This window comes from Caretta caretta, chromosome 23 (assembly GCF_965140235.1).
Source record: "Caretta caretta isolate rCarCar2 chromosome 23, rCarCar1.hap1, whole genome shotgun sequence".
NCBI lineage: Eukaryota > Metazoa > Chordata > Testudines > Cheloniidae > Caretta > Caretta caretta.
Genome location: NC_134228.1, coordinates 727,684 through 754,989, shown reverse-complemented (window position 1 = coordinate 754,989; position 27,306 = coordinate 727,684). Strand labels below are relative to the sequence as shown.

General features: G+C 53.5%; 1 long non-coding RNA gene across 2 annotated transcripts; it reads left to right on the top strand.

Annotated features, from left to right (window-relative positions):
- Window positions 1-805: 805 nt before the first annotated feature.
- LOC125628129 (uncharacterized) lies at window positions 806-27,306 on the top strand. 2 transcript variants are annotated; one of them, XR_007354154.2, is made up of 3 exons: window positions 806-1,314; window positions 18,804-18,864; window positions 26,199-27,306. It is a non-coding gene; the product is annotated as an uncharacterized LOC125628129 (long non-coding RNA). The 2 variants fall into 2 exon arrangements; XR_012665844.1 differs by lacking the exon at window positions 806-1,314 and adding an exon at window positions 12,451-12,593.

The following is a 27,306-nucleotide window of genomic DNA, read 5'->3' as shown; positions in this document are numbered from 1 at the left end:
GGGTGAGGGACGTGCGGGGAATGCAAAGCCGCTGGCAGGGCCGGGCAGGGGAATGAATCGCTCCTGCACGCCGGTGCATGGAGAGAGGGAAGGGCTGCTGAATTCTCTCCCAGAGCAGGGCGCTAAGCTGCAAAGAGCCCGGCATGGTGGCGAGTGTGTGTGTGTTGGGGGGGGGATATCTGACCGGGCTGCCCCTCCGTGTGAATGCCCCGCCCCGGGCGGCCCCTCTCCGGTAAGCCAGGCTTTGGAGGGCAGCAGTGTCTAGCGGTTTGAGCTGAGGGGTGTGTGTGTGTGTGTGTGGGCGTGTCTGGGTGTCAGGACTCCTGGGTTCTATCTACAGCTTGGGGAGGCGGGGGCAAGGCGGGAGACGGGCTTCTCCTCCTCCTGGCTTTGCCGACCACACGCCACACCGTGAGCAAGTCCCTTGCCTTCCCTCTGCCTTGTTTTCCCCATGTGTGACCCGGAGACGACGCTTCGCGAGGCTGCTGAGCTGGGCCCGATCCTTGCACACGCGCACAGGCTTCATCAAAGGCAGGGTGCAGCCCGCAGGCCGGATGGGAGACTTCAGTGGGGCCTAGGCCCAGGGCGTGTGTGTGTGGGGGGGTGTGAGTGGGACCTAGGCCCGGTGCGTGGGGGGGGGGTGAGTGAGGCCTAGGCCCAGTGCATGGGGTGGGGTGGGGGTCTGAGCGGGGCTTAGGCCCGGTGCGTGGGGGGGGTCTCAGGGGGTCTAGACCTTGGTGTGTGTGGGGTCTGAGTGGGGCTTAGGCCTGGTGGAGAGGGGGGTGGGGGGCACATGGTCCTGTGAATGTCGGGGGCATACATGTAGAACGCATGCATAAAATCAGGGCCAGGTTTCCCCCAGGTGCTGGAAATGCAGCCACGTCTTTCGGTGCCTAACAGGAGCTGGGCTCTGGGCAATATCTGGCCCAGGCTGTAGGCCCGTGCACAACAGATGCACCATGTTGCCAGCTCCTGCAGTTCTTTTCACCGGGGACGTGTGATTTTCGTTGGCGGGTGCAGCCAGGCTGCTGAGGATGTGGGAGGCTCCAGCCCTCTCGTGAATTTGAGCCCTTGGACTGGCTGCCTGTCTCCAGGGACCGCTGCAGGGTGGAGGCAATTCTCTCCCTGGCACCCCCCAGCAACCAAAGCAGGGCAACTCTTGTGTTCTCCTGCCACCCTCCCGGCAGCAGCTGTCTGGGAAGGGACAGGCCTGGGTGGGGAGCAGCCCCTGGAGCTTCCCCTCCCAGCCTGGGGACCCTGCTGCAGCCCCACTTCCCCTCTGGGTAGGGGTGAAGAACCCCAGGAGAAGCAGAGGTGAGCCGGAGGGGACTGAACTGATGGGGGTGGGGTGGGGATTAATTGCTGGGCTGGGCAGGGCAGATGAGGGGTGAGAGCTCCTGGAGCAGGGGCCAGACTCACCTTCCCAACGAACGTGGGTGAGTGGGTCATCCTAATTGTCACCTGCATGCGCGGGAGGGGCAGGTCAGCCGCCAAAAGATGGACCAAAAAGCGCAACATACTCGATATATATATAAAAAACTCTCATGAGACTTTGGGCCAAGCGCACAATGTTTGGGGGGAGGGGCTGACGCGGGATTCGTGAGTTCTTCGGGTTGGCGGGCTGTGGGCATGCAAACCAGGAGAGCCCCTGTGGCTCTCGGCCTGCACGCTACTCCTATTAACGTGCGTGGGGTGGAGAAAGCCCCTCCCTGTGCTGTTGTGAGCCGGGCGGAACCTTGTCCCGGGCAGAATTAAAGCCTTGCTGAGCATGGTGGGTATGGTGGGTATGGTTGCCTGGTATCCGGTTTTTGACCAGAACGCCCAGTCGAAAAGGGACCCTGGCGGCTCCGGTCGGCGGCGCAGTGGGGCGAAGGCAGGCTCCCTGCCTGCCTTGGCTCCGCACGGCTCCCGGAAGCATCAGCATGCCCGCACTCCGGCTGCTAGGCGTAGGGGCAGCCAGGGGGCTCCACGCACTGGCCCCGCCCCCAGTGCCAGCTCCACAGCTTCCATGGGCCAGGAACCGTGGCCAATGGAAGCTGTGGGGGCGACAGCTGCGGATGGGGCAGCACGCAGAGGCGCCTGGCCACGCCTCTGCGTGGGAGCCAGAGGGGGCACATGCCACTGCTTTTGGGAGCTGCCTCAGGTAAGTGCTGCCCGGAGCCTGCCCCCCGTCCTCCCAGTGCCCCTGCCCCAGACCTGATCCCCCTCCTACTCTCCAAACCCCTCGATCCCAGCCCAGAGCAGCCTCCTGCACCCCAAATCCATCATCCCCAGACCCACCGCAGAGTCTGCATCCCCAGCAGGAGCCCTCACCCATCCGTGCCCCAATCCCCTGCCCCAGTCCTGATCCCCTTCCCACTCTCTGAACCTCTCGGTCCCAGCCCAGAGCCCCCTCCTACACCCCAAACCCCTCATCCCTAGCTCCACCCTAGACTCTGCACCCCCAGCCGAAGCCCTCACCCCCTCTGGCACCCCAACCCCCTGCCCCAGTCCGGAGCCCTCTCCTACACCCTGAACCCCTCATTTCTGTCCCCACCCCGGAACTCGCACCCCCCAGCCCAGAGCTCACATCCTCTCCCATACCCCAACCCCCTGCCTCAGACCGGAGCTCCCTTCCATACTCTGAACCCCTTGGCTCCACCCCCCAGCCCAGAGCAGCCTCCTGCACCCCAAACCCCTCATCCCTGGCTCCACCCCAGAGTCTGCACCTCCAGTTGGAGCCCTCACCCCCTCTGGCACCCCAAGCCCCTGAGCCAGCCTGATGAAAATGAGTGTGTGAGTGAGGGTGGGGAGAGCGAGCGATGGGGGGGGGTGGAGTGAGCAAGGGGTGGGGCCTCGGAGGAGGGGCAGGGCAGGGGGCGCGGCAAGTGTGTTCGGCTGTAGAAAGTTGGCAACCCTCGTGATGGGTGTGAACTCACGTTCCATTAACACAGCCGTACGGGTACATTCATCACAAGCCCCGACCAAAGAGAGAAGGGTTATGGGAGCCCGCTCAGGAGTTTCAGACTGGGTGGATGGAGGGGCTTTCGCTGGGTATGGTGTTTGTGTCGGTGCGAGGGGGGAGAACAGACAGACAGAGGGCAAGAGAAGAAAAGCAAGAAATCCAGGGGGTAGCCAGTGAGCACAGGGGGACCCTGGAACACGCTAGTGCCGGCTAAAAACCTGCCCCCTTTGGCCTTGGTGCCTCCTGCGTTTGGAGAAGCAGGACTTTGCCCGTTCCTTGCGTGAGCCCCGTGGGTGACTGAGGGGCTCGCTGCGGGTGAGAGCGAGGAGCCGACGGGGTCGGGGGGACAGAGCCTTGCTGCCATTCCAGCCACGGTCCTGGCAGTGGGTGCTGCGGAGCGGCAGGGGCACCCAGCTTCCAGCCCAAGAGCAGCGACTTGGGAGCAGTTGGGTGGACTCAGCTGGAGTTCGCAGCGTGAGTCTGCTGGCCTCTGTGTCCGCGGCTGAAATCCTCCCCACGGGACCAGCCGCAGCAGGGCCCTGACTTTTTCCAGAGCTCCTGCCTGGGGCGATAACAGACTCGCCTCCTACTGACCCAGATGGTGACCCATGGGCTGCATGATCCCGCCAGCTGAGACGGTGCCACGGGATGCTGACCTGGAGGGTGTGTTAGAGGATGACCCGGCCTACCGGGGAGCACGTTCATGCCTGGGAATATTCCTTCGTGTACGGGCTTTGCTGCTGTTCTCCCAGGGGGTCGGGGCAAACACAGGCAGGGCAGAGCCCTGGCCTGGCCTCCCATTGCGGGGGCCTCTCTTGATTACCGATCCAACAGGCTGTTTGGGCACGAATCTCCAAGGCGATGCCATGACCAGGAGCTCCAAGCAGCTCCCCTGCTGGTCTCCCTGCTGCTGTCTTCCAAACTCCTCTCCAGGAATCCTGGCGAATGGTCTAGGATGCGGGCAGAGGGAGGGAGCCCTCCAGGGTCTGGTAATGGATAGAGACCGCCCTGAGTAATATGTGAGGATAAAAGATAAAATACGTGAGGATAAAAGATAACGGATGGCAGCAGATATTAAGGGCATTGACATAACTCAACCTCCTTATAGATTGTAGCTGATGGATTTAAATATGCGCCAGGATAAAGCTTGGTGAGAGAACATTGAAATGCCAAGAGAGAAATCAATCAATCAGCGACCCGAAGAAGGACGCCTGGGTTCGGCCTGCTATTTTTCAGCTCAGTCCGCGGATGAGAAGTCAGGGAAGCAAGTAAACTTCTCCTTAGCAAGTTTATAGAAAGAAGCGGCAGAGAGAGTCGGCTGTTGGCACCACACCAATCTGAGAACGCGGCCTGGGCTCTCCAGCCGATGGGCTCCCAAGCTAATGCACAGCAGCCAGGGAGGGTGAAAAATGGCAATTGGACTTGGTTGGAAATTCCCCCCACCTCCCTTTTTTTCTTTTAATTGCCCACAGAAAGTTTTGGGTTTTTTTTTCATCGATGCCCCCTCAAACTGTTGTTTTCAAACACCTCAAAACGGGGGAAGGTTCCGTGTTTGCATCCAAAAAGGGGGAAAAAAAAAGAAAATTTCACCCCAAGTGGAAATTTTTCATGAAAATCGTTGTTTTGGTCAAACCAACAAAGAAAAAAACCATAAACTTTTCATTAAAAAGTTCAGATGAAAAATATTCCGACCAGCCCTGCCTGGGAGCGCGAGGCGTTTCCTGCTGCCGCCGTCTCTCTGTGGCTGCGTGTGGCCAGAAGCGCCTGCTCTGGGGAGCCCGTGGGGTGAGGCAAGGTCGGGCGCGGGCTCGCTGCCATCAGGACTACTGAGCTCTGAGCCAGCTGGGAAATCTCTCTCCCACATTGTTCAGGCTTTAAAGGCCGGATTCTCAAATGGGCTAGGAGTCCCCGCTTTGATGGGAGCGGCGGCAGGTCTTGGCCTGTTGGGAACCCCTCCCCGAAGGTTCCTGTCTTGTCGCTCAGAGACGCCCCGCATCCCAGTCGCGCTCTGGGCAAGTCACGTCGGCAAGCCACCGGGTTTTGAACAGGGGGGACGATCGTTCCCGCATTCCGGAGACGCTTTGTGCCCCAACACGAGGAAGCTACGGGGCTGCCTCAGCGGATAGCTGCTCCGGCCATGTCCAGCGGACGTGTTCTGTGCAGGGCACATCCGGGGTTTCCAAGGCCCGGCGGGTCCATCGTCACCGTCCGGCCTGAGCGGCTGCCATCGTCTGAGGCAGAGGGGCTCGCGCCATGGCTCCCGCCGTGCCGTGTGCTGTACCAGAGCCGGCGGGTCCATCGTCACCGTCCGGCCTGAGCGGCTGCCATCGTCCGAGGCAGAGGGGCTCGCGCCATGGCTCCCGCCGTGCCGTGTGCTGTACCAGAGCCGGCGGGTCCATCGTCACCGTCCGGCCTGAGCGGCTGCCATCGTCCGAGGCAGAGGGGCTCACGCCATGGCTCCCGCCGTGCCGTGTGCTGTACCAGAGCCGGCGGGTCCATTGTCACTGTCCGGCCTGAGCGGCCGCCATCGTCCGAGGCAGAGGGGCTCGCGCCATGGCTCCCGCCGTGCCGTGTGCTGTACCAGAGCCGGCGGGTCCATCGTCACCGTCCGGCCTGAGCGGCTGCCATCGTCCGAGGCAGAGGGGCTCGCGCCATGGCTCCCGCCGTGCCGTGTGCTGTACCAGAGCCGGCGGGTCCATCGTCACCGTCCGGCCTGAGCGGCTGCCATCGTCCGAGGCAGAGGGGCTCGCGCCATGGCTCCCGCCGTGCTGTGTGCTGTACCAGAGCCGGCGGGTCCATTGTCACTGTCCGGCCTGAGCGGCCGCCATCGTCCGAGGCAGAGGGGCTCGCGCCATGGCTCCCGCCGTGCCGTGTGCTGTACCAGAGCCGGCGGGTCCATCGTCACCGTCCGGCCTGAGCGGCTGCCATCGTCCGAGGCAGAGGGGCTCGCGCCATGGCTCCCGCCGTGCCGTGTGCTGTACCAGAGCCGGCGGGTCCATCGTCACCGTCCGGCCTGAGCGGCCGCCATCGTCCGAGGCAGAGGGGCTCGCGCCATGGCTCCCGCCGTGCCGTGTGCTGTACCAGAGCCGGCGGGTCCATCGTCACCGTCCGGCCTGAGCGGCTGCCATCGTCCGAGGCAGAGGGGCTCGCGCCATGGCTCCCGCCGTGCCGTGTGCTGTACCAGAGCCGGCGGGTCCATCGTCACCGTCCGGCCTGAGCGGCTGCCATCGTCCGAGGCAGAGGGGCTCGCGCCATGGCTCCCGCCGTGCCGTGTGCTGTACCAGAGCCGGCGGGTCCATCGTCACCGTCCGGCCTGAGCGGCTGCCATCGTCCGAGGCAGAGGGGCTCGCGCCATGGCTCCCGCCGTGCCGTGTGCTGTACCAGAGCCGGCGGGTCCATCGTCACCGTCCGGCCTGAGCGGCTGCCATCGTCCGAGGCAGAGGGGCTCGCGCCATGGCTCCCGCCGTGCCGTGTGCTGTACCAGAGCCGGCGGCCGAGCGCTGAGTTCCAGTCGTAACCGTAGGCCGTGGAGCAGGGCAGGAAGGGAGGAGGCCGATCTCCCCTCAGGCTGTCACGGAGACCCACGGATGTGGGGAGGCCTGGATGGGGGTCCAGGGAAGTATCTGAATACGGAGCTAGCTGCTGTGGTTCAGCGCCCTTTTTTCTGCAGGCGGGTCACTTGGGGGGTGTGTGTGGAATCTGCTGCCCTTAACCCCCCCCGACCCCCACCCGCCGTTGCTGGCCTTTGTTTCTGTCTCCCACCTTCCTATCTCTGTTTTGCTCCTTTCTGTCTCCCCGTTTTTTCCCTCCTCTGTATTTTCCTGCCTCGCAGCGGCTCTAGGGTGACCAGATGTCCCGATTTTATAGGGACAGTCCCAATATTTGGGGCTTTGTCTTATGTAAGCCCCTATTACCCCCCACCCCCTGTTCTGATTTTTCACACTTGCTGTCTGGTCACCCTGAGCGGCTCCCCCTTTCCCATGCTGTTTGCTAGGAGGGTCAGCAGTGAAACAGCCAAGGCTCGCATTTAAAGCAGCCTTGCCCAAACTAGGGAGTGAGCTCCCCAGGGCAGGGCATGTAGGGCTGGCTGGTGTGGGGAGAGGGAGCGTGGAAAATGTAGTTGTCACCTTTAATAACCCATGGTGGGGGGAGGAGGAGGGCCATGAGTGGTTTCATTTTCCTGAGAGGGTGGGCAAAAGTTTGGGAATGCAGTTTTAAACCACCATTGTTATGTTTCAGAGTGAACCCCCGGTAAGCTGAATGTGCGGGGAGTTCACTGCTCTCCGAGCCATTATTTCAGGCTCTCTGCTCATCAGCAAGTTGGAAACGGAGCACGCAGCTAAACTCTCCCACCGGGAGGGGAGGGGAGGGGGCCTAATGGATTAAAGCAAGGGGATGCTGGGAGTCAGAACTCCTGGGTTCTATCTCTGGCTCTGGGAGGGGAGTGGGTCTAGTGGTTAGAGCAGGGGGCTGGGAGCCAGGACTCCTGGGTTCTATCCCCCCAGCTCTGGGAGGGGAGTGAGGTCTAGTGGTTACAGCAGGGGTGGTCCTGGTGGCTGGGAGTCGGGACTCCTGGGTTCAGTTCCCAGCACAGGCAGGCAAACTGGAAATAAGCAAAAAGAAAAGGAGTACTTGTGGCACCTTAGAGACTAACCAATTTATTTGAGCATGAGCTTTCGTGAGCTACAGCTCACTTCATCGGATGCATACCGTGGAAACTGCAGCAGACTTTATATACACACAGAGAACATGAAACAATACCCCCTCCACCCCACTGTCCTGCTGGTAATAGCTTATCTAAATTGATCATCAAGTTGGGCCATTTCCAGCACAAATCCAGGTTTTCTCACCCTCCGCCCCCCCCCCCCCCAACTCACTCTCCTGCTGGTAATAGCCCATCCAAAGTGATAACTCTCTTCACAGTGTGTATGATAATCAAGGTGGGCCATTTCCTGCACAAATCCAGGTTCTCTCACTCCCTCACCCCCCCTCCAAAAACCACACACACAAACTCACTCTCCTGCTGGTAATAGCTTATCCAAAGTGACCACCCTCCCTACAATGTGCATGATAATCAAGGTGGGCCATTTCCAGCACAAATCCAGGTTTTCTCACCCCCCCCACCCCCATACACACACAAACTCACTCTCCTGCTGGCAATAATTTGTGCTGGAAATGGCCCAACTTGATGATCACTTTAGATAAGCTATTACCAGCAGGAGAGTGGGGTGGGAGGAGGTATTGTTTCATGGTCTCTGTGTGTATATATAATGTCTGCTGCAGTTTCCACGGTATGCATCCGATGAAGTGAGCTGTAGCTCACGAAAGCTTATGCTCAAATAAATTGGTTAGTCTCTAAGGTGCCACAAGTCCTCCTTTTCTTTTTGCGAATACAGACTAACACGGCTGTTACTCTGAAGCCTGGAAATAGGCAGATACCAAACATTCTAGGGTGCCCAGCACTGTCCGCTCTGGAGCGAGGGGCACGTGGACATGTGGACTGACTGATTGACCTGTCTGGGGCTCCTGAGCTGGCAGAATGCGTATTCACAATTGTGTTCTGACTTCCATCCCCTGCCCCTGAAGTACACGCCCTGGAGGGAACCCGAGCCCTCGTCCCTGTCTTCTCTGCTCCACAAGAGACCAGGCGTCGATGGCTTTCCACAAAGAATACAGGGAACAGAATGAGCCCCCACCCTCCAGACTGGGTCTCAGCCCAGTAAGGGATGCACTGGGAGCGGGGCGTGTGCTGCAGCGCTAAGGTGTTGCCATGCACAGAACCCGGGAGCGGGGAATTGGGCAGCAAACCGGCCCAGCGTAGGCCCCAACGCCAGCGGGAGAGGAATCTTTGGGGGCGTGTGTGTGGGTGTGTGTGTGTCAGAAAACGCCAATTGGTTGAAACTGAAACTGCAGAAAAAGAATTTTTAAACTCCGAAAATTTTTGATTCCCCCCGACATTGCAACTTTTCTAAATGACAAATTCTGTGTTCTGGTTCCCTGGGACTTCTCACTTGGAAATTCCTACTATTCCCAGCAAAGAAACATTAAAAAACATTTAAAATTGAAACAAAACCAAATGTTCTGATTAACCCGAACTGGCATTTTTTCCAGATTTTTTTGATTTGTGAAAATTTAAGATTTTGACTTTTTGTCTCAATTTGGGGCAGGAAAAATTCAGTATCCTGAAAATGTTCCCTGGACTGGAGAACCATTTGCAGTCCAGTTTTTCTCCTGGCCCTGAGGCCGCTGGCTTAAGGCCCTGGCATTGTTTCAATGTGAATTCCTTTCCCTGTTTTCCTATGTGGCTCGGTCAAGACAATTTTGAGGAGGAAAATAAATGAAGAAATCAGTTGGTAACGCTAACAACAGCGGTAGCATGGATGCTTCAGCCGTGACCCAGAACATAACTGTTATTATTCCTATTATAATAGCACCTGGAGGCCCCCGCTGAGATTGCGGCCCCCCACCGTGCTGGGTGCCGCACGGGACACACAGTTAGAGACAGCCCCTCCCCAAAGGACTCACAGTGTAAATAGAGGAGTGGGGGAGGAGCTAGACACACAGAGAGGGACAGGTTTCAGAGGAACAGCCGTGTTAGTCTGTATTCGCAAAAAGAAAAGGAGTACTTGTGGCACCTTAGAGACTAACCAATTTATTTGAGCATGAGCTTTCGTGAGCTACAGCTCACTTCATCAGATGTGAGGGACAGTGACTTGCTAACTCTTGCATGTCAGAGGCTAGCACCCAGGTGTCCTGACTCGGAAGTCCAGGGCCTTACCCACTAGCCCATACGGCCTCTCGGAAGCAGCTGCTGCCCTCTCTGACCATGCAGCTGGCTCTCCTTGTCCCAGATCCCTGCTGAGGTGGTTTTATTCCCAGAAGCCGCAGAGCCATTTTCCCCCACCCTGTTCCGCTCCGGAGCACGGAAGGTGCTGAGTTTGCATTTAAATCTCCTAGATTATGACACTTGCGAAAGTAAATCCTGAAATTTCCCAGGATCATTTTAACAATTAATTTATTTGACATTACGGGCAGCCAGCATGGGAATCTCCGCTCCTGCCTGCAATCACTTAATTAAACGGGGAGGAATTACCCCCTCGCTGTTCATTTAAATGCAAGGAGAGACATGTGGTCCCGGTCTCGCTCTGCCACTAGTCTCAGCTCCCAAAGCAGTCCCCAGCGCAGCCCTCCTGGGTTTAAGGTAGGAGTCTCTTGCAGAGGCCGCACGGACATTTTAACCAAGCTGGCAGTCTCCAGGGAGCCGTTTGCACCTTTTTCCCCATGCCCCTCCCAGAGCTGGCAGAGAACCCAGGCGTCCTGGCTGCAAGCCCCACTTTGCTCTAACCACTGGACCCCACACCTCTCTCACAGCTGGGAGAGGCATTCTGTTTCTTTGACCCTCTGCTGTACCCAGTAGGCCATGATTCTTTCCCATCTCCTGGTGCTGCTATTTCACAGACAGTTCCAGCTTTGCTAATTCCAGGGCCGTCACCTTTGACACCAAATACATTGGCCAGCCCGGGACTCCAGGCATTCGACCATCTTGGCTGCTCCCAGCCCCTGAGAGCGTTAGATCGATGTCACTTCCTGCCTCACCAGATCCCCCGGCACCTCACTGATGCCAGGGAAGTTACCTCTGCTCCTTCAAAGGCAGCTGTGACTTCAGCCGACGGGGAGCCGGGAATAAATAACCCCCAGGCAGCCCGGAGTGCGGGGAGCTGCCGTGCCTCTGTTAAAGTTTCACATGTAAACATAGTTGATGGATGATTTTCCATGGCAAAGGTTTGTCAACTCATATGAGACTCTGGAGCAGTTTTACGGTCGCTCGTATATTTCGAGCTGGAGAGGGCAGGAGTCTCGGCTTCCTGGTGTTCCACAACCCCCCCTTTCCTTTCCAGGGGCTGTTGGCCTGAGGTGCCACGGGCACGTTGCTTTAGCAGCATCCTCTGCAGCTGTTTGCCCCAGTGCAAGGTGGGGGCAACTCTCCAGAGCCCCGGCTTGACAGCTGGAAAAGGATCAGATTCCGAAACCTGTTGCCAGTTTACAAATAACCCCCAAGTATTGGTGAAAGTTTTACCCGAAAGTTTTCCTTTCCTAACTTTTTGATGAAAAACCACAAGAAAAACATTGTCAGGAAGTGTTCAGCAAGAACTTTTGTTTTTGTCTAACTCCCCCCCTTTTTTTTGGCCAGCGCTGATGGCTGCGTTTCATGCCCACTTGGCGCTGCTGTGAATGACTGCAGAAGGCTGAGGGCAACGGGGAATCGTGATCCATCCCCTGTTGTCCAGTCCCAGCTTCTGGCAGCCAGAGATTTAAGGACACCCAGTGCATGGGGTTCATCCCTGACCACCTTGGCTAAGAGCCATTGATGGACCTATCCTCCATGATCTCACCTAATTCTTTTTTTAAGCCAGTTATACTTTTGGCCTTCACAGCATCCCCTGGCAATGAGTTCCACAGGTTGTCTGTGCGTTGGGTGAAGAATTACTTCCTTATGTTCGTTTTAAACCTGCTGCCTGTTAATTTCGTTGAGTGATCTCTGGTTCTTATGTTATGTGAAGGGGTAAATAACACTTTTTCTCCACACCATTCCTGGTTTTATAGACTCTATCCTCTCCCCTCTTAGAAAAGAGATGACTAAAATGATCAGTCCCGGTCTTTTTAATCTCTCCTCATATGGAAGCTGTTCCATCCCCCTAATCGTTTTTGCTGCCCTTCTCAGCACCTTTTCCAATTCTAATGTATCTTTTTTGAGATGGGGCACCCAAATTGCATGCAGTATTCAAGGTGTGGGCATACCATGGAATTATACAATGGCATTATGATATTTTCTGTCTTTTTATATCCCTTTCCTAATGGTTCCTAACAGACTTTTAGCTTTTTTGACTGTGGCTGCACGCTGAGTGAATGTTTTCAGAGAACTATCCACAGTGACTCCCAGATCTCTGTCTAGAGTGATCACAGCTAGTTTCGACCCCATCATGTTGCATGTATACAAAATATTGTGAGGTTCAGGAAATGATATGAACTGGCCAAATGCAGTAGATAAGGGCCTGAGAGAGAAAGAGAAATAAATATGGAGCAAGTCACAAATGGCTGTATAGGGGCAAGAGATAAACTTTTTGTTCTGAGTCTGTACAGCACCTGGCACAATGGGGTCTGCCAGGGCTTCCAGGTATTACTGTAAATAATGAGTAATAAGAGACAGATGCTATGTAAGGTGATAGGTAAACCTCAGGGCCCTGTCATGCTGGGTCCTGCAGACACAGAGCGAGAGACACTCCTTGCCCCAAAGAGTTCATAGGCCAAACAGCCACAGGCTGGGAAGGGAAACTGAGGCACGGAGTGGGGAAGTGATTTGCCCAAGCTCACAGGAGGTCAGTGGCAGAGCTGGGAATAGAACCCAGGTGTCCTGAAAATCCTTGAGGATACCTTAGTTAACATGCGGTGAGATTCTGGTAGGAAAGATTCCGTGAGAAGTGCTAATTAATAAATTCTTCCCCCAATTAGCACTTGTGCAGAACTTTTCATCTTCAAAGCCCTTTGCGAACATTACCCCATTTAATCTAGTAAAACGCCCGTAATTATGTTCAGCCGCAGCGGATTCAGACAGAGCGAGCCAGGGCCCAGGGAGAGACGGACCACGAGGGTAAGTGGCACCAAATTGGAATATTATCCACATTTCATCACTTGGAGCCTTGCTGACAACCTGCAGTAAACATCATAATATCTAGTGAATCACAGCCAGCCGGCTCCCTCACCCATTTCACTTCTCTCCCCACCCCCCAGCCTCCTGTGCATGAAAATTTCCCTTTTGCTCCATCTCATCCGTGGTTGCTATTTATCAGCTCTCTGGGGCTGAGCCCGGGCAGTAGGAAGCACTTAGCCCCGGAGGTGGGAGAAATAGGCTCGGCTGACGGAGCCACTCGGCTTGTTATGGGCCCAGTGCTGGCTTGATTCCTGCGGGAGAGAGGCTGGTGCGAAGCGTGGTGGGTTCTCGATGGACGTTACAAGGGCTGGCTCCCTGGTGCAGAGACACCGGCCTGGAAATGGCACTTCAGTGGCTGCAGGGAGCCCGAGGCGCTGCAGCTCGGCCACAATGGGGGCAAAAAGCCACCCCCGAGCCGCACTCAATGCATGATCTGTGCCCCCCTCTGTGCAAACAGGGCCTCCCAGAGGGCTCGCCCGTGCACGACAACAGCAGCAAAGCACATGCACGAGAGGCAAACAGGAGCTGAGTTCCCGGGCGTGACTGCTCTCCCCCGCAGGCCTTAAAGCCCCCTCCCAGGACAGCACCCTGTGGCTCCGTCCGAGCTGGAGGGACCATGCAGCTCAGTGCACGGTGCAATCCACAGAGGAGGTGAGTCTGTTACAGCCCCAGCAAGGGAGCCTGGCTCTCGAGCTCAGGCTGCAGAGACTCGTCCTCTGAGCTCTGGCAGGCCCTGGTTTTATCCCGAGATGCCGTCTTGGCCAGCGCTCTCATGCTGGCAGCATTGCTGGCCACTTGGGGTGCTGGGCAGAGAGCTCCTGCTGCACCCTCTGAACAGACGTCACGGAGCACGGCAGGGAGAGAGAAGGCATCTCCCTCTCTCCTGATTTCAGAAACCTCTCTCCCTCCCATGGCCCATGGTCCCCTGCACCACGCTGTTACAGAGCGGCAGCAAGGGCCAGTGGCGAAGGCTCTGGACTCAGGATACCTGGGTTCTGTCCCTGGCTCTGTCCCTGACCTTTTGTTTGGCTTGTCTAAATGCTGTTTGGGACAGGCTCTGTGCAGCGCCTGACACAACGGGGCCCCCGATCACGGTCGGGGTCTGTGCAGCGCCTGGCACAACGGGGCCCGACCTCGGCCAGGGTCCATGCAGCAAGCGCATGGCACAACGGGGCCTGATCTCAGTCAAGGTCTGTGCAGCGCCCAGTGTGATGCGGCCCCGATCCTGATTTTACCAAAGCAGAATGGGAGCATTGTGCACTGGTATAAATGACTTCACAAGGTGGAGGGCAATGCAAAATTGTACCCAGTGTCTCCTGAAAGAAGATCCAGGTTTCTTAGTATGTTCCCGTGCCTCAGACCCACCCAGCAGCTCCATGAACTAGCTGAGTATTCTGGGTATCAGCTTGCACATGAGCACCACCTGACCTGCAGCGCTGGGTTTTGAAAGGTCTTTGAGCAGCCCCATGGTCACATCTCTGTATCTGGCCACACGATGGATCCGGGCAGTGCTGTTCCTAGGACACAGTAGCAGCTGGGAGCAATTGACGATCAAAATAGTTGTTTAGTTCAAGTGGAATAATTAATTTTTGAAGCTGCAGCCCAGAGTGTGGGGACGTGTCCATTACACGCAGCCCAGCGCCCGGAGGAAATGTCCGTGGTGTTTGGATAAAAAGAAAAGGGACCACTTATTAGCAAAGAGCTCCTGATTACGCAGCAGCTGTTAGCAAACTCTCGGGTTTAATTACCTGTTTGCTCTGTAGAAACATGCCATAATGGCCTGCTCAGGAGATATGCAACTGCTGCGTTGAAATCAAATCACAAATAAAATAAGTGTCGGTCTGCAGATAAACCAAAGGTCACGCAGGGGGCCCAGGTTGTTCCAACACCGCACCTTGAGTGACAGGTGCCAATTCCAGTGTGCTGCTCCGTCCTACTGCGCTGATCACAAAGCACCCAGGGCCCCTAAGTGCACAAGGCTTCCACTAGGATCTCTTGTGGCTAGCACCCACTTTGCACTAGTGGAAATGTCTGCCCAGGGCAGCAGGGAATCAAGCCCTTTACTCCTATACTGGATGAAATTCTCTGGCCTGGGTTATGCAGGAGAGCAGAGCGGATGATCATCTGGCCTTAAACTCTATGCATAGGGGTGTCTGTAATTTATACACAAAACTGCACACTGTAAATCAAGTCTCCACACTGCTTACACAATGCAGACAACCTAGACCCTAGCTGAGCTGTAAACACAAGGGAACAAATTCTGCTCATTTGCTCTGGTGTAAATCCAGGGTTACTCCACGGATTTGAGAATTACTCTGGATTTAGTCTGGTGGAATTGAGAGCATGCAAACACAGTGCACGCAGTGTCATGTGAACTTAGCACCATTCACAACTGCGGGTGGGCGCTTTGTGCAGTTCATTTCTCTCCATCGTTGGCAACTTTAAAATCAAGCTTGAATGTTTTTCTAAAGCTGTGCTCTACTTCACCCAGGAATTAATGCAGGGAAGTCCTATGGCCCGTGTTATATAGGAAGGCAGATGAGATCATAACAGCCCTGTCTGGCTTTATACTCTGTGCAGCTGTTTAAGACCTGGGCAAATAATGCAACCAGTCCCTGCAAATATTCATTTGAACGAAATGAACATGTAGAGCGATTATCACGCCCCTCATCAGCCAGCAGCGTGTTTTACCTGCAGAAGAGGATTTGACAGCCCCAGGCAGGAATTTAAATTCACACCTGCAAGCATTTGTGCTGGAAGTGCTTGCAACTTCATCCAATCAGGAAACAGAACTAATACCATGTGACTTAACAGTCCAATCACCCACCTTAGTGCTCAGGCTGGAGCGTAAAAAGTTGGAGAAGATTTTCTCCAACTGGAATAAGGTCGGAAGTTGGGATCTGCTCGTGGCGGGTCTGCAGGCAGCTATGGGCCGCAAAAATGGGCTCTAGTGTGAATCGTGCACTCAGCTCGAGCTTCTTGTCTCTTCTTAAAGGCCCCACCAGGCTCCAAAACAATGGGGCATGGCTAGCCAGATTTGAGGGACGCTACAGCTGCCTTGCTCCTGCAGCGGGAGACCTGCAGCTCTAACACCGCGGTTCCCCTCTCGGTATTAGATCTGACCAGGCCTGGAGCTGAGCTCTCAGAGCAGCGTGGGGTTCTCTTCTAAAGCCCTGGTTTGAAGGCTTCATGTTCCTGAGTTAACCAGGGATTCCTCCTGCCTCCAGGGCTGGCCCCAGGCTGCAGCCAGCCATCCCACCAGAAGGGGAAAATCTGTCCATGTGCCGTGGTGCCCTGGGGTGGGATTTATGTTCCTGGGGGTGTGTCAAGGGCAACGCTTTGGGAAGTAGAAAAGCGCGGAGACGTCAGACGAGGGGTACGTCCACGCTGCCGTCGGAGCTAGGTGTGACTGCAGCACATGTCGCCGACTGCGTGCGTAGGTGCCCGTGTGTCTTTGTGGGGCTGGGCTTCGGAGTTCAAGGGGGCTTGTACAGCGCGGTTTGCTCTGGGTCGGCTGTGTGTAACAAGAGCGTCACAGACGCTCATCCCTTAAAGCCACAGACCCCAATTACCCCCCTCCCCTTAGACACAGAGCCCCCTTTGCCTGCAAACTCCTTAAATAGCCTTGGAGGATGACACAGCCTTCAGAAAACCCCTTTGGCAACTGTCAGCCCCAAGAGGGGGTTTTAAGAGCGTTCACGCACCATTGTCTGTCCGACTAGGGGGACCTTGGCTACAGCCCAGCACCCGGGGTAGTGCACCAATGCAAACCCCAGTGCTGACAAGGCAAAGGAGCTGTTTGCACGGGCGGAGTATTTATTATTTGCATTACAGCAGCACGTTAAGGGGCCCTCTGAAATCAGGGACCCCCCATTACAGAATCATCAACATGTAGGACTGGAATGGACCTTGCTAGTTTCCTGTCCCGAGGCAGGGTCACATATTAGCTAGCCCACCCCTGAGAGGTGTGTGTCTAACCTGTTCTTAAAACCCTGTGGTGCCAGTGGTCTACAGCCTCCCTGGGGAATTTGTTCCAGTGTTTAGCTACCCGGAGAGTTAGGACATTTTTCCTAATGCCCAACCTAAACTTCCCTTGCTGCAAATTAAGTCCATTGCTTCATGGCTTGTCCTCAGTGGATAACGAGAACCATTTATCATCCTCCTCTTCATGGCGTCCTTTTACGTACTCGAAGACTGTTATCATGTCCTCATCCCCCCACAGTCTTCTCGTCTCCAGGCTAAACAAACCCAATTTTTTCAATCTTCCCTCGTAGGGCAAGTTTTCTCGACCGCCAGTCATTTGTGTTGCTCTTCTCTGGACTTTCTCCAGTTTGTCCACATCCTTCCCAAAGGGTGGTGCCCAGAACTGGACACAGTACTCCAGCTGAGGCCTTATCAGCGCTGAGTAAAGAAGAATTACTTCTCATCTCTTGCTTACAACACTCAGGCTAATACATCCCAGAATGATGTTCACTTTTTTTTTTTTTTGCAACAGTGTTACCTTGTTAACTCATTTAGTTTGTGATCCACTCTGACCCCCAGACCCGTTACTTCAGTGCTCCTTCCTTGGCCGTCATTTCCCAGATTGTATTTATGCAACTGATTATTCCGGTCCCTAGGCCGGGCCCTGCCCCAGAGAGCTCACAGACTGAAACAGACGCAGGGTGGGAGGAGACGGAAGTTGGAACTTGCCTCAGGTCCCTCAGCAGGTCTGCAGCAGAGCCAGAAATAGACCTCAGCTCGCCTGACTCCCAGGCCAACGCTTCATCCCAGGGGTGGGCAAACTTTTTGGCCCGAGGGCCACATCTGGGTGCAAAACAATATGGAGGGCAGGGTAGGGAAGGCTGTGCCCCCCAAACATCCTGGCCCCTGACTGACCCCCTCAGAGCCCCCGACCCATCCAACCCCCCCTGCTCCTTGTTCCCTGACCGCCCCCTCCCGGGACCCCCCCGCCCCTAACCGCCCCCCCCGGGATCCCATCCCCTATCCAACCCCCCCCTGCTCCCTGCCTCCTGACTGTCCCCCGGCCCCTATCCCCCCCACCCTCTGACAGGCCCACTGGGACTCCCATCCAACTCCCCCGTTCCCTGTCCCCAACTGCCCCAGAACCTCTGCCCCATCCAACTGTTCCCTGTCCCCTGACTGCCCCCCGGAACCCCCACCCAATCCCTCACCACTGCGCACGTGCTGCTGCCACCCCCTAACCATGCCGCTGCCACCCCCTTACCATGCCGCTCATGCCATGCGGCATGGCTGCGGGGGAGGGGGACAGAGGGGGAGGGGCTGGGGGCTCGCCTCCCCGGCCAGGAGCTCAGGGGCCGGGCCAGACGGTCCCGCGGGCCGCAGTTTGCCCACCTCTGCCCTATCCATGATGCCACTCCAGTGCCTCTCACCTGACACCTCGCCTCTCAGAGCAACGCCACCGAGGAATTTACAACCCTGTGCACTGTAGCAAGGACCCCAGCGGGAGCTGTCCCAGGATAAAACCCCCGTCTCTCGCTCTCTGCCGCTTCCCATTTCCCTAATCAGCTAACTGAAGAAAAGCAATTAGAGGAAAATGCGATTGTCAGGGAAATAAATGGAGGCACCTTTCCCTGTGAATGGCTCTTTCTTTGTAATTGGAAAAGCTATGGCAGCTGCGTGTCATAAACCGAAATCATTAGCCTGTTAAGCTCAGCCAATAGCGATGGTGTGATACGCCTCCCCCGTGTCACGTCAGTCCCGTTTACGGTGCTTGAATTGCACACGTCCTGCCCCATAGATGCAGCAAGGAGGCATGGAGAGGGGTGGGGATTGCAAAATGAGGCAGTGACCAACTTTCAACCCATACCAAAGGGAAACAAGTGTAACACCAGCCACTCCACTTCAGGAGTTTAGAGTGCACTCCACTCAAACTGGCTTAGTTAAGCCTAGGCAAGCCCCTGTGTGAATGGTCTGATTTCAGATTAAGGGTGGTTTATTTCATTTTTAGTTTAAACCTGTTCCAAAGAGCTTTTCTACATGAGAAAGGTGCACCGGTGAAAAATGGCAGCTGAAGTGGTTGGCCTAGATCTCCCAGGATGCACCACGACGCACCTCTTGGAGAGCCGCCGCACTGTATCATGGGAGTCTCAGGCTGATGTGCATAACGAGTTTTTGGTTTTTTTACAGGCAGAGTGTTTTGCTTCCCCACCATTGCACATGGCAAGATTTCCATGCGCTCTGCTGGCAGGTGAGTAACCCTGGGAGCAGCCAGTTCTCCAGAAATCTGCCTGTTGTCAGAACTGGCTGTCACTATGCGCCAGAGTGCTGGGGGCCTGGTTCAAACCGAGTCCCCGCTCGCTAGTGACTGAAAGGCAAGCCCATGTGTTATGCCATTGGCCTTACAGAAGGTTCCTTGCCCCCCATCAGGATCAGGGCCCTGGTGGGTGTTATGGACAGAGGAAGCGGAATGGGCTGTCGTGGGACTTTGAAGAGCTGGATCAGTTCCCAGCTCTCCCAGAGACACTCTCCAGACCATAGTTCCCATCTGTGAAATGGGGAATTGATTCTTCCTGTGTCTAAATTGTGAGCGTTCAGGGTAAGGATTGTCTGTACAGCACCTGGCACAACGTACTGCAGGCTCGACGGGTGCCGCTAGGGAAATGCTGTGATCACAGAGTGGGGCCATGGCTTGTGACTTCTAGGGAAATCTTTGCACCCTGCTGCCAAGAGAGATGGATAGTTCTCATGAGCAGACGATTCTTTTAAGGTCACAGATCACGATGGGGATGCAAACGAACCAAACCCCTCGCTGCTAACCTCACTTCCCGGCTGCACGTCTCAGGCAAGTTAAATTGACTGTCTGTTGCTGGGGCGTCTCTCCGTCAGGCAGACCAGAAATAATAACAGGACTCCATGTTGCAGTGAGGTGTGTTAGAACAATATGTTTGTTCAATATCTTCATAAATGATCTGGAGGATGGTGTGGATTGCACTCTCAGCAAATTTGCGGATGATACTAAACTGGGAGGAGTGGTAGATACGCTGGAGGGGAGGGATAGGATACAGAAGGACCTAGACAAATTGGAGGATTGGGCCAAAAGAAATCTGATGAGGTTCAATAAGGATAAGTGCAGGGTCCTGCACTTAGGACGGAAGAACCCAGTGCACAGCTACAGACTAGGGACCGAATGGTTAGGCAGCAGTTCTGCGGAAAAGGACCTGGGGTGACAGTGGACGAGAAGCTGGATATGAGTCAGCAGTGTGCCCTTGTTGCCAAGAAGGCCAATGGCATTTTGGGCTGTATAAGTAGGGGCATAGCGAGCAGATCGAGGGACGTGATCGTTCCCCTCTATTCGACATTGGTGAGGCCTCATCTGGAGTACTGTGTCCAGTTTTGGGCCCCACACTACAAGAAGGATGTGGATAAATTGGAGAGAGTCCAGCGAAGGGCAACAAAAATGATTAGGGGTCTGGAACACATGAGTTATGAGGAGAGGCTGAGGGAGCTGGGATTGTTTAGTCTGCAGAAGAGAAGAATGAGGGGGGATTTGATAGCTGCTTTCAACTACCTGAAAGGGGGTTCCAAAGAGGATGGCTCTAGACTGTTCTCAATGGTAGCAGATGACAGAACAAGGAGTAATGGTCTCAAGTTGCAGTGGGGGAGGTTTAGATTGGATATTAGGAAAAACTTTTTCACTAAGAGGGTGGTGAAACACTGGAATGCGTTACCTAGGGAGGTGGTAGAATCTCCTTCCTTAGAGGTTTTTAAGGTCAGGCTTGACAAAGCCCTGGCTGGGATGATTTAACTGGGAATTCGAGCAGGGGGTTGGACTAGATGACCTTCTGGGGTCCCTTCCAACCCTGATATTCTATGATTCTATGAAAATGAGTTAGGGAAGGTTCATTGGCCCCCTGGGTGCTTTGCTAATTTTGTAGTGAAAACGGTAAAGGAGAAGAAAATGTTTGTTGAGGTGAAATTGGTTGTAATTGGTTTTGATTGTTGAGTTACTTAATGGAGTTGTGCTCTTCCTTTAAATATTTAGGAGTCTGTCATTAGATAAGGTCTGCATAGCGTCAGGAGGTTTTGCATTTCAGGTAATTTCTTTACCTTAGAAAAGAAAACCTTAGAAGAGATGCTGATGTTTTATCATGTATAGTATTTTTCATCCCGTCAACTCTTCCAGGAGCATTCAGACCTGATAAACTCATTAGCATTGCACTTCTCTGATTTAATTCAGAAACCGTGAACGAACGTGTTAGACATAAACTGCATGTTTCCCTGTGCTGTGAATTATCCCGCCTTGACGATGCAGAGGTTAACGCTTGTCAGTTATACGCAGACATTCTTGATGACAGTGGGAACTGAATTAAGGATATTATTTTGACAGCTTGACAGTAAAATCTCTGGCACTGATGTTGCATCTTCATTATAAGTTTCATTCTGAAGCCCTCTGTAAAATTAAAAAACAACCCCCCCCCCCGCATTCTGGAATAAGATGGATAGCTTTTATTGAGATGCCTTGACCTCAGTTTAACAGTTCCTCTGAAGAATGTTACCTCTTAGGGTGAGGTCTAGTTGTTAGAACCTGGGGCTGGAAATCAGGACTCCTGGGTTCTAGTCACAGAACTGCTGCTGATTTGCTGTGTGTGAATATGGTTAAGTCACCTTTCCTGTCTGAACCTTGCCTGTGAGATGAAGATAGTGGAACTGATCCACCTTTCAATGTTAAGGTCAGAAGGGACAATTCTGACCATCTGGTCTGACCTCCTGCCTGACACGGGCCAGATAATTCCATTCCGCGATTCCCACGTTGATCCTGTAATTATGGATTGAGCGAATGAGGAGCTTTTACAAAGATGCTTCAATTTCAGAACTTCTGGCGATGGAGAATCCGCTGTGACCCTTGGTAACGTGTTCCAATGGTTACTTCCCCTCACCGTTAAAAAGCTGTCCCTTATTGCCAGTCTGAGCAGGTCTGGCTTCAGCGTCCACCCATTGCATCTTGTTCTCTCTTTGTCTGGAAAACTAAAGAGCCATCTCCTGTCTTCTCACCATGTAGATACTTACAGACCATGCTCAAGTTGCTTCTTAACCCTCCCTGATAAACTAAATAGATTGAGCTTTTTCAGTCTCTCACCACAAGGTAGATTTTCCAGATCACGAATTATCCTTGTAGCCTTCCTGAACCTTTTCCATTAGAGGTAAAGCTATCTCTCTGCTCCTGCTCCATATGGCCTGTTTATACACTGAGTTCACTCTCTTAGCTACAGTGTACGGGAAGCTCATGTTCGGCTGCTTTCCACCCATGGCCCCTAAATCCTTTACAGGATCATGACTTTCCTGGATAGAGTCTTCATCCTTCATCTCGTATGGCTGACATTCTTGGTTCCTGGATAGCATTTGGCAGCATCGAATGCCCCTTTTGTAAAGTGGTTTGAGACCTTGGCTTAAGGGTGCTAAATAAATGCAAAATTTACACCCCTTTCATCCACCCCCCCACCACCTTCAGCATCAGCGCTGAACACCAACCATCCCGAGCCCAGTCATCCATGCCACCAGGAACCCAGTGGTGTATTCGTTATCCCAATTGCAACCAAGCAGAGCCCTTTAGGAGCCGTATTCTGGGTAATGCAGATCATAGCTGGTCGTAACGATTTGCCACTCATAATAATTGTTACTTATGTGCCTGCCTGTGCCTGTCACTTTCCCACCCTTTGAATGGCCCCCAGACAAAGTGGCTCCTGCTGGGGTGGAAGTTTAGAAGAATATTTTTCAGGGCTGTTAACTTCTTTTTTTTTCCGTGGTACCTGAAGAAATAAATTCTTTAATACTTTGAGGTGACTGGGCTTCATTGTTCATGGCTGCATCCAGCTGTGGGACTGAAAACCTGGACTTTAAGTGCTGTTTAGTCAAGAGTTTTTTCAGCTCTTAAAATCCCATTTTCTTGCTGTGTCCCAGAGGAAATGCAGACAGTGGGGTTGGTTGAGGATTGCTGTGGCTAATGGGGTTTCTCTGGTCTGTGAGAATTCCTAGACCATTTCTGTGAAAACCTCAGTGACACGACAGAACTCCACGTAATGCTTAGAAATGCTATGAATAACAGGTGCTAAGTGATTTGTGGAAATTGTTTTTTAAAAAGAAACGGCGCAGCCTGTTACAACACAAGGTAGAGCTGGGAAATGAGAGCTTTTAAAATAATCCAGTTGCACAGCCCCATTTATAAAGCTCACACGCTCGTGTACCTGTCTCCGAATCCTGGCATGATAATCCATCTCACATTAGTTTATTAATAAAAAATCAATTCTGGTGAATTATTTACTGAGCACTAATTAAATATGCATGCATGTTCCCTTAGAGTAAAATATTCCCCAAATGCCTTTGGCTGTGAGCCTTATGGCAAGTCACTTTAAATTCTGGATTGTGAAGGTCTCCAATGGATATTTTTTTTTAAAATGTGTGAAAACCTGCTCTTGGGTAAATCAGGACACCCCACTTCCAAAACGGAGCAGAGGGAGGGTGCGGGGGGGGGGGGGTCAGACAGAGTTTTGGTGCAAACTAACGTGTGTTTATCTTCTCCTGCCAAAGACCCCAAACTGAACCCTGCAACTTCTGCCAGAACCCACAGTCCTAGGGCACAAAATGAGATACTTCACAAACAAGTGGAAAGGAAGATTTTGTAAAGTGAAGCTATAAGAACCCCGGCACCAAAGGGCCTAAGGAATAAGCTCCTGGGATTGTGTCCCGAAAGCTGTGGGTTCACTGCTCTGCTTGGCCACAAACTCCTTGTGTGACCTTGGGCAAGTCCCTGGAGTTCTTTGGGTCCCAGTTCCCACCTGTAACTTGGGGAGAATGATCCTTTTGGGCAGGGACTGGCTCTTGCTCTGTGTCCATGCAGCAGATGGCATGAGGGGGCCCTGATCTGGGTCAGGATGTGTGCAGCACCCGGCATAGGGTTGGCAACTTTCTGATTGTCGAAAACTGAACACCCTTGCCCCGCATGGGAGGGGTTTCGGGGTGTGGGCTCCAGGCAGCACTTACCTCAGGCAGCTCCCGGAAGCAGCCAGCATATCCCTCTGGCTGGCTCCTAGGCAGAAGCGCGGCCACGGGGTCCTCTGCATGCTGCCCCCGTCCGCAGGTGCCGCCCCCGCAGCTCCCATTGGCCATGGTTCCCGGCCAATGGGAGCTGCAGAGCTGGCACTTGGGGCGGGAGCAGCATGCGGAAACCCGTGGCCACCCCCCAGCCATAGGGACATGTCACCACTTTGGGAGCCATACGGAGCCGGGTAGGGATGGGAGCCTGCCTTAGCCCTGCCGCGCCGCTGACCGGACTTTTAATGGCCCAGTCAGCGGTGCTGATTGGAGCCGCCAGAGTCCCTTTTTGACCAGGCATTCTGGTTGAAAACCAGACGCCTGGCAACGCTAACTCGGCACAATGGGGCCCTGATCTCGGTCGGGGTCTGGGCAGTGCCTGGCACGATGGGGCTCTGGTCTTGGTTGGGGTCTGGGCAGCGCCTGGCGCGACGGGGCCCTGATCTCGGTCAGGGTCTGGGCAGCGCCCAGCATAGGGTCCCGAGGGTGCAGAGTCAGAGCTGGGAACAGCCCCCAGGTGTCCTGCCTCCTGCTCCATCGGGTTTCTCGCATTCCAGGGCAGCCTTCAGCACACGTCAGAGGAATTGGGTTTTGCTCCACTACAGTTGCCATTAATGCTAGTGGCTGCTGATGAATGAAGGGGTGGCAAGTCTGGGGGTGGGGATGGGCTGGAGGGTGCCGGGGGACATGCCGAGGTTATTTTTGTAGCAAAGCAGACCAACTGGTGACTGACTTCTTCAATATCTCGGATAGTGCTCCAGCTTGTTCCCGCGGGCCAGCACTTTAAATAATTATTCTACGCTACAAATAAGTCGTAAATGAGAGGAACAGAGTAGAATTTAATTATATCAATTAAATACAGTCTATTGTGGTGCTGAAAACAAGACACAGCAGTTTAGCTGCATTATTATTATTTTTAAATAACTTGGGAGTAGCCTTGATTTGCATATTTGGCCATAAACATCCTGCCTGCATTGTTCCACGCAGCGGGAGAATTCTGCTACTGGCGGTGACGGCTCTGCCGTGCGCTCACCCGGGAGAGAGAGGCGCTCAGGAATAAGAAATAGCCTTGTTCATTGCACAGAACGGCCTCGCTAGCTTCCGGCTCTCATTACCTAAGAGTCTCACACTCTGTTAATTTATTGATCCTCATGGCACCCATCGAAGTCAGGGCCATGCGAATAGTTCCAGAGCCCAGAGGGGGAACTGAGGCAAAGAGAGACACAAAGGCCAACCTTTTCCAAAGCGCCTACGTGACTTAGGAGCCAAGATCCCATTTTCAAAAGTGGCCTTTGTGGCCTTAGGAGCCTTTGACAATTTTACCCTGAGGTCTAGAGACACACAGGGGGCTTAGACTCAGCAGTGCCGCTGTGCAAAAGGCGCTCTCCATTCTGCATCTCCTACAGCAATGACTGGATCACCCAAAGAGAGGAGGCTTTGCCTAGGACCCGCTTTGGAAACCCCAGTTATTATATGCAGGAGATGGAGAAGGGACATACGGTTCCAGACTGCAGTTGAGCACCCAGGCCTAAGGAAATGCACAAAAAGCCCTTGATGCTGCTCTGGGATGAATCCGCAGAGCCTGGCAGCCATTCATACTTGGCACAGTGATTCGGCCACATAATTTATTTCTTTGCAATTATCTTCTCGCTTTATACGAGAGGGACTGAGAGAGAGAAGAGGGGCTGGAGAAGGGCTGAGTCTGAAGAGGGTTCAGTAAAATAAACCGTTTCTTAAATATGGATCAGTAAGAGAACATTAAAATCAGCCACGAGCAGGGAATTTGAAGTAATCAAATTTTTATGAGCTTGAATCCCATGAATTTCAATCTGGTGCTGTTTTCAGCTCGTCTGGCTCCGGCACTTTGGATTTATCCTTCTGAGGAATAGAACTAGCAATGGGCCAGTGAAAAAATGCAGTTTCTTTTCTCAAGCAGTCCTCTCTGATCCCTGTGGTGTGTTTTTCTGCAGGCCTGTTCCTCTAATGAGAGCGGCTGAAAGTCAGGGCTGGGGATTTAACTTGCTTTTAAACTAATATCAACATCTGTCCGTGGCAGCTTTAAGAAACTAAGCGCAACATAAGGAATTAATAACGATCTAGGCCTGTTCATTTAAACTAATGCTCTTTGGCAAGTGAGCCTGGATTAGACTACTACTTTAAAGAACCAGATCTCTCGCTGGTATAAATTGACAGGGCCCTGTTAATGTTGATGGAGCGGTGTCAATTTACACCAGATGGGGATCTGGACCCATTGACTTCAATGGAGCTACTGCTGATTTGGATTTACACCAGATGGGGATTTGGCATGTGCTTGTGGAATTCACTGACATACGGGGCTGAATTCTGTGCTTAGCCACACAATGCAAACTCCGTCTGTTTTTTTATTTCATTTTTGCCAGAAGCTGGGAATTGGCCACTGTCGGAAGACAGGATACTGGCCTAGATGGACCTTTGCTCTGGCCCAGTATGGACATTCTTATGTCCCCATTGCAGGTGTGAGTCCTCCAGTTTTCATCCAGACCACACCCCACACGATCCATTGTCTACAGCCAAGCTCTACGATACAACCGCATTTGCTCCAACCCCTCAGACAGAGACAAACACCTACAAGATCTCTATCAAGCATTCTTACAACTACAATACCCACCTGCAGAAGTAAAGAAACAGATTGATAGAGCCAGAAGAGTTCCCAGAAGTCACCTACTCCAGGACAGGCCCAACAAAGATAATAACAGAACACCACTAGCCATCACCTTCAGCCCCCAACTAAAACCCCTCCAACGCATCGTCAAGGATCTACAACCTATCCTGAAGGACGACCCATCACTCTCACAGATCTTGGGAGACAGGCCAGTCCTTGCTTACAGACAGCCCCCCAACCCAAAGCAAATACTCACCAGCAACCACACAACAAAAACACTAACCCAGGAACCTATCCTTGCAACAAAGCCCGTTGCCAGCTGTGTCCACATATCTATTCAAGGGACACCATCATAGGGCCTAATCACATCAGCCACCCTATCAGAGGCTCGTTCACCTGCGCATCTACCAATGTGATATATGCCATCATGTGCCAGCAATGCCCCTCTGCCATGTACATTGGCCAAACTGTACAGTCTCTACGTAAAAGAATAAATGGACACAAATCAAACGTCAGGAATTATAATGTTCAAAACCCAGTCGGAGAACACTTCAATCTCTGGTCACTCAGTTACAGACCTAAAAGTTGCAATTCTTCAACAAAAAATCTTCAAAAACAGAAAAAATTCATTTACAAACTGGACACCATTAAATTAGGCTTGAATAAAGACTGGGAGTGGATGGGTCATTACACAAAGTAAAACTATTTCCCCATGTTTATTTTCCCCCGCTACTGTTCCTTACATGTTCTTGTCAACTGCTGGAAATTGCCCACCTTGATTATCACTACAAAAGGTTTTTTTTCTCTCCTGCTGGTAATAGCTCACCTTACCTGATCACTCTCATTACAGTGTGTATGGTAACATCCATTGTTTCATGTTCTCTGTGTATATAAATCTCCCCACTGTATTTTCCACTGAATGCATCCGATGAAGTGAGCTGTAGCTCACGAAAGCTTATG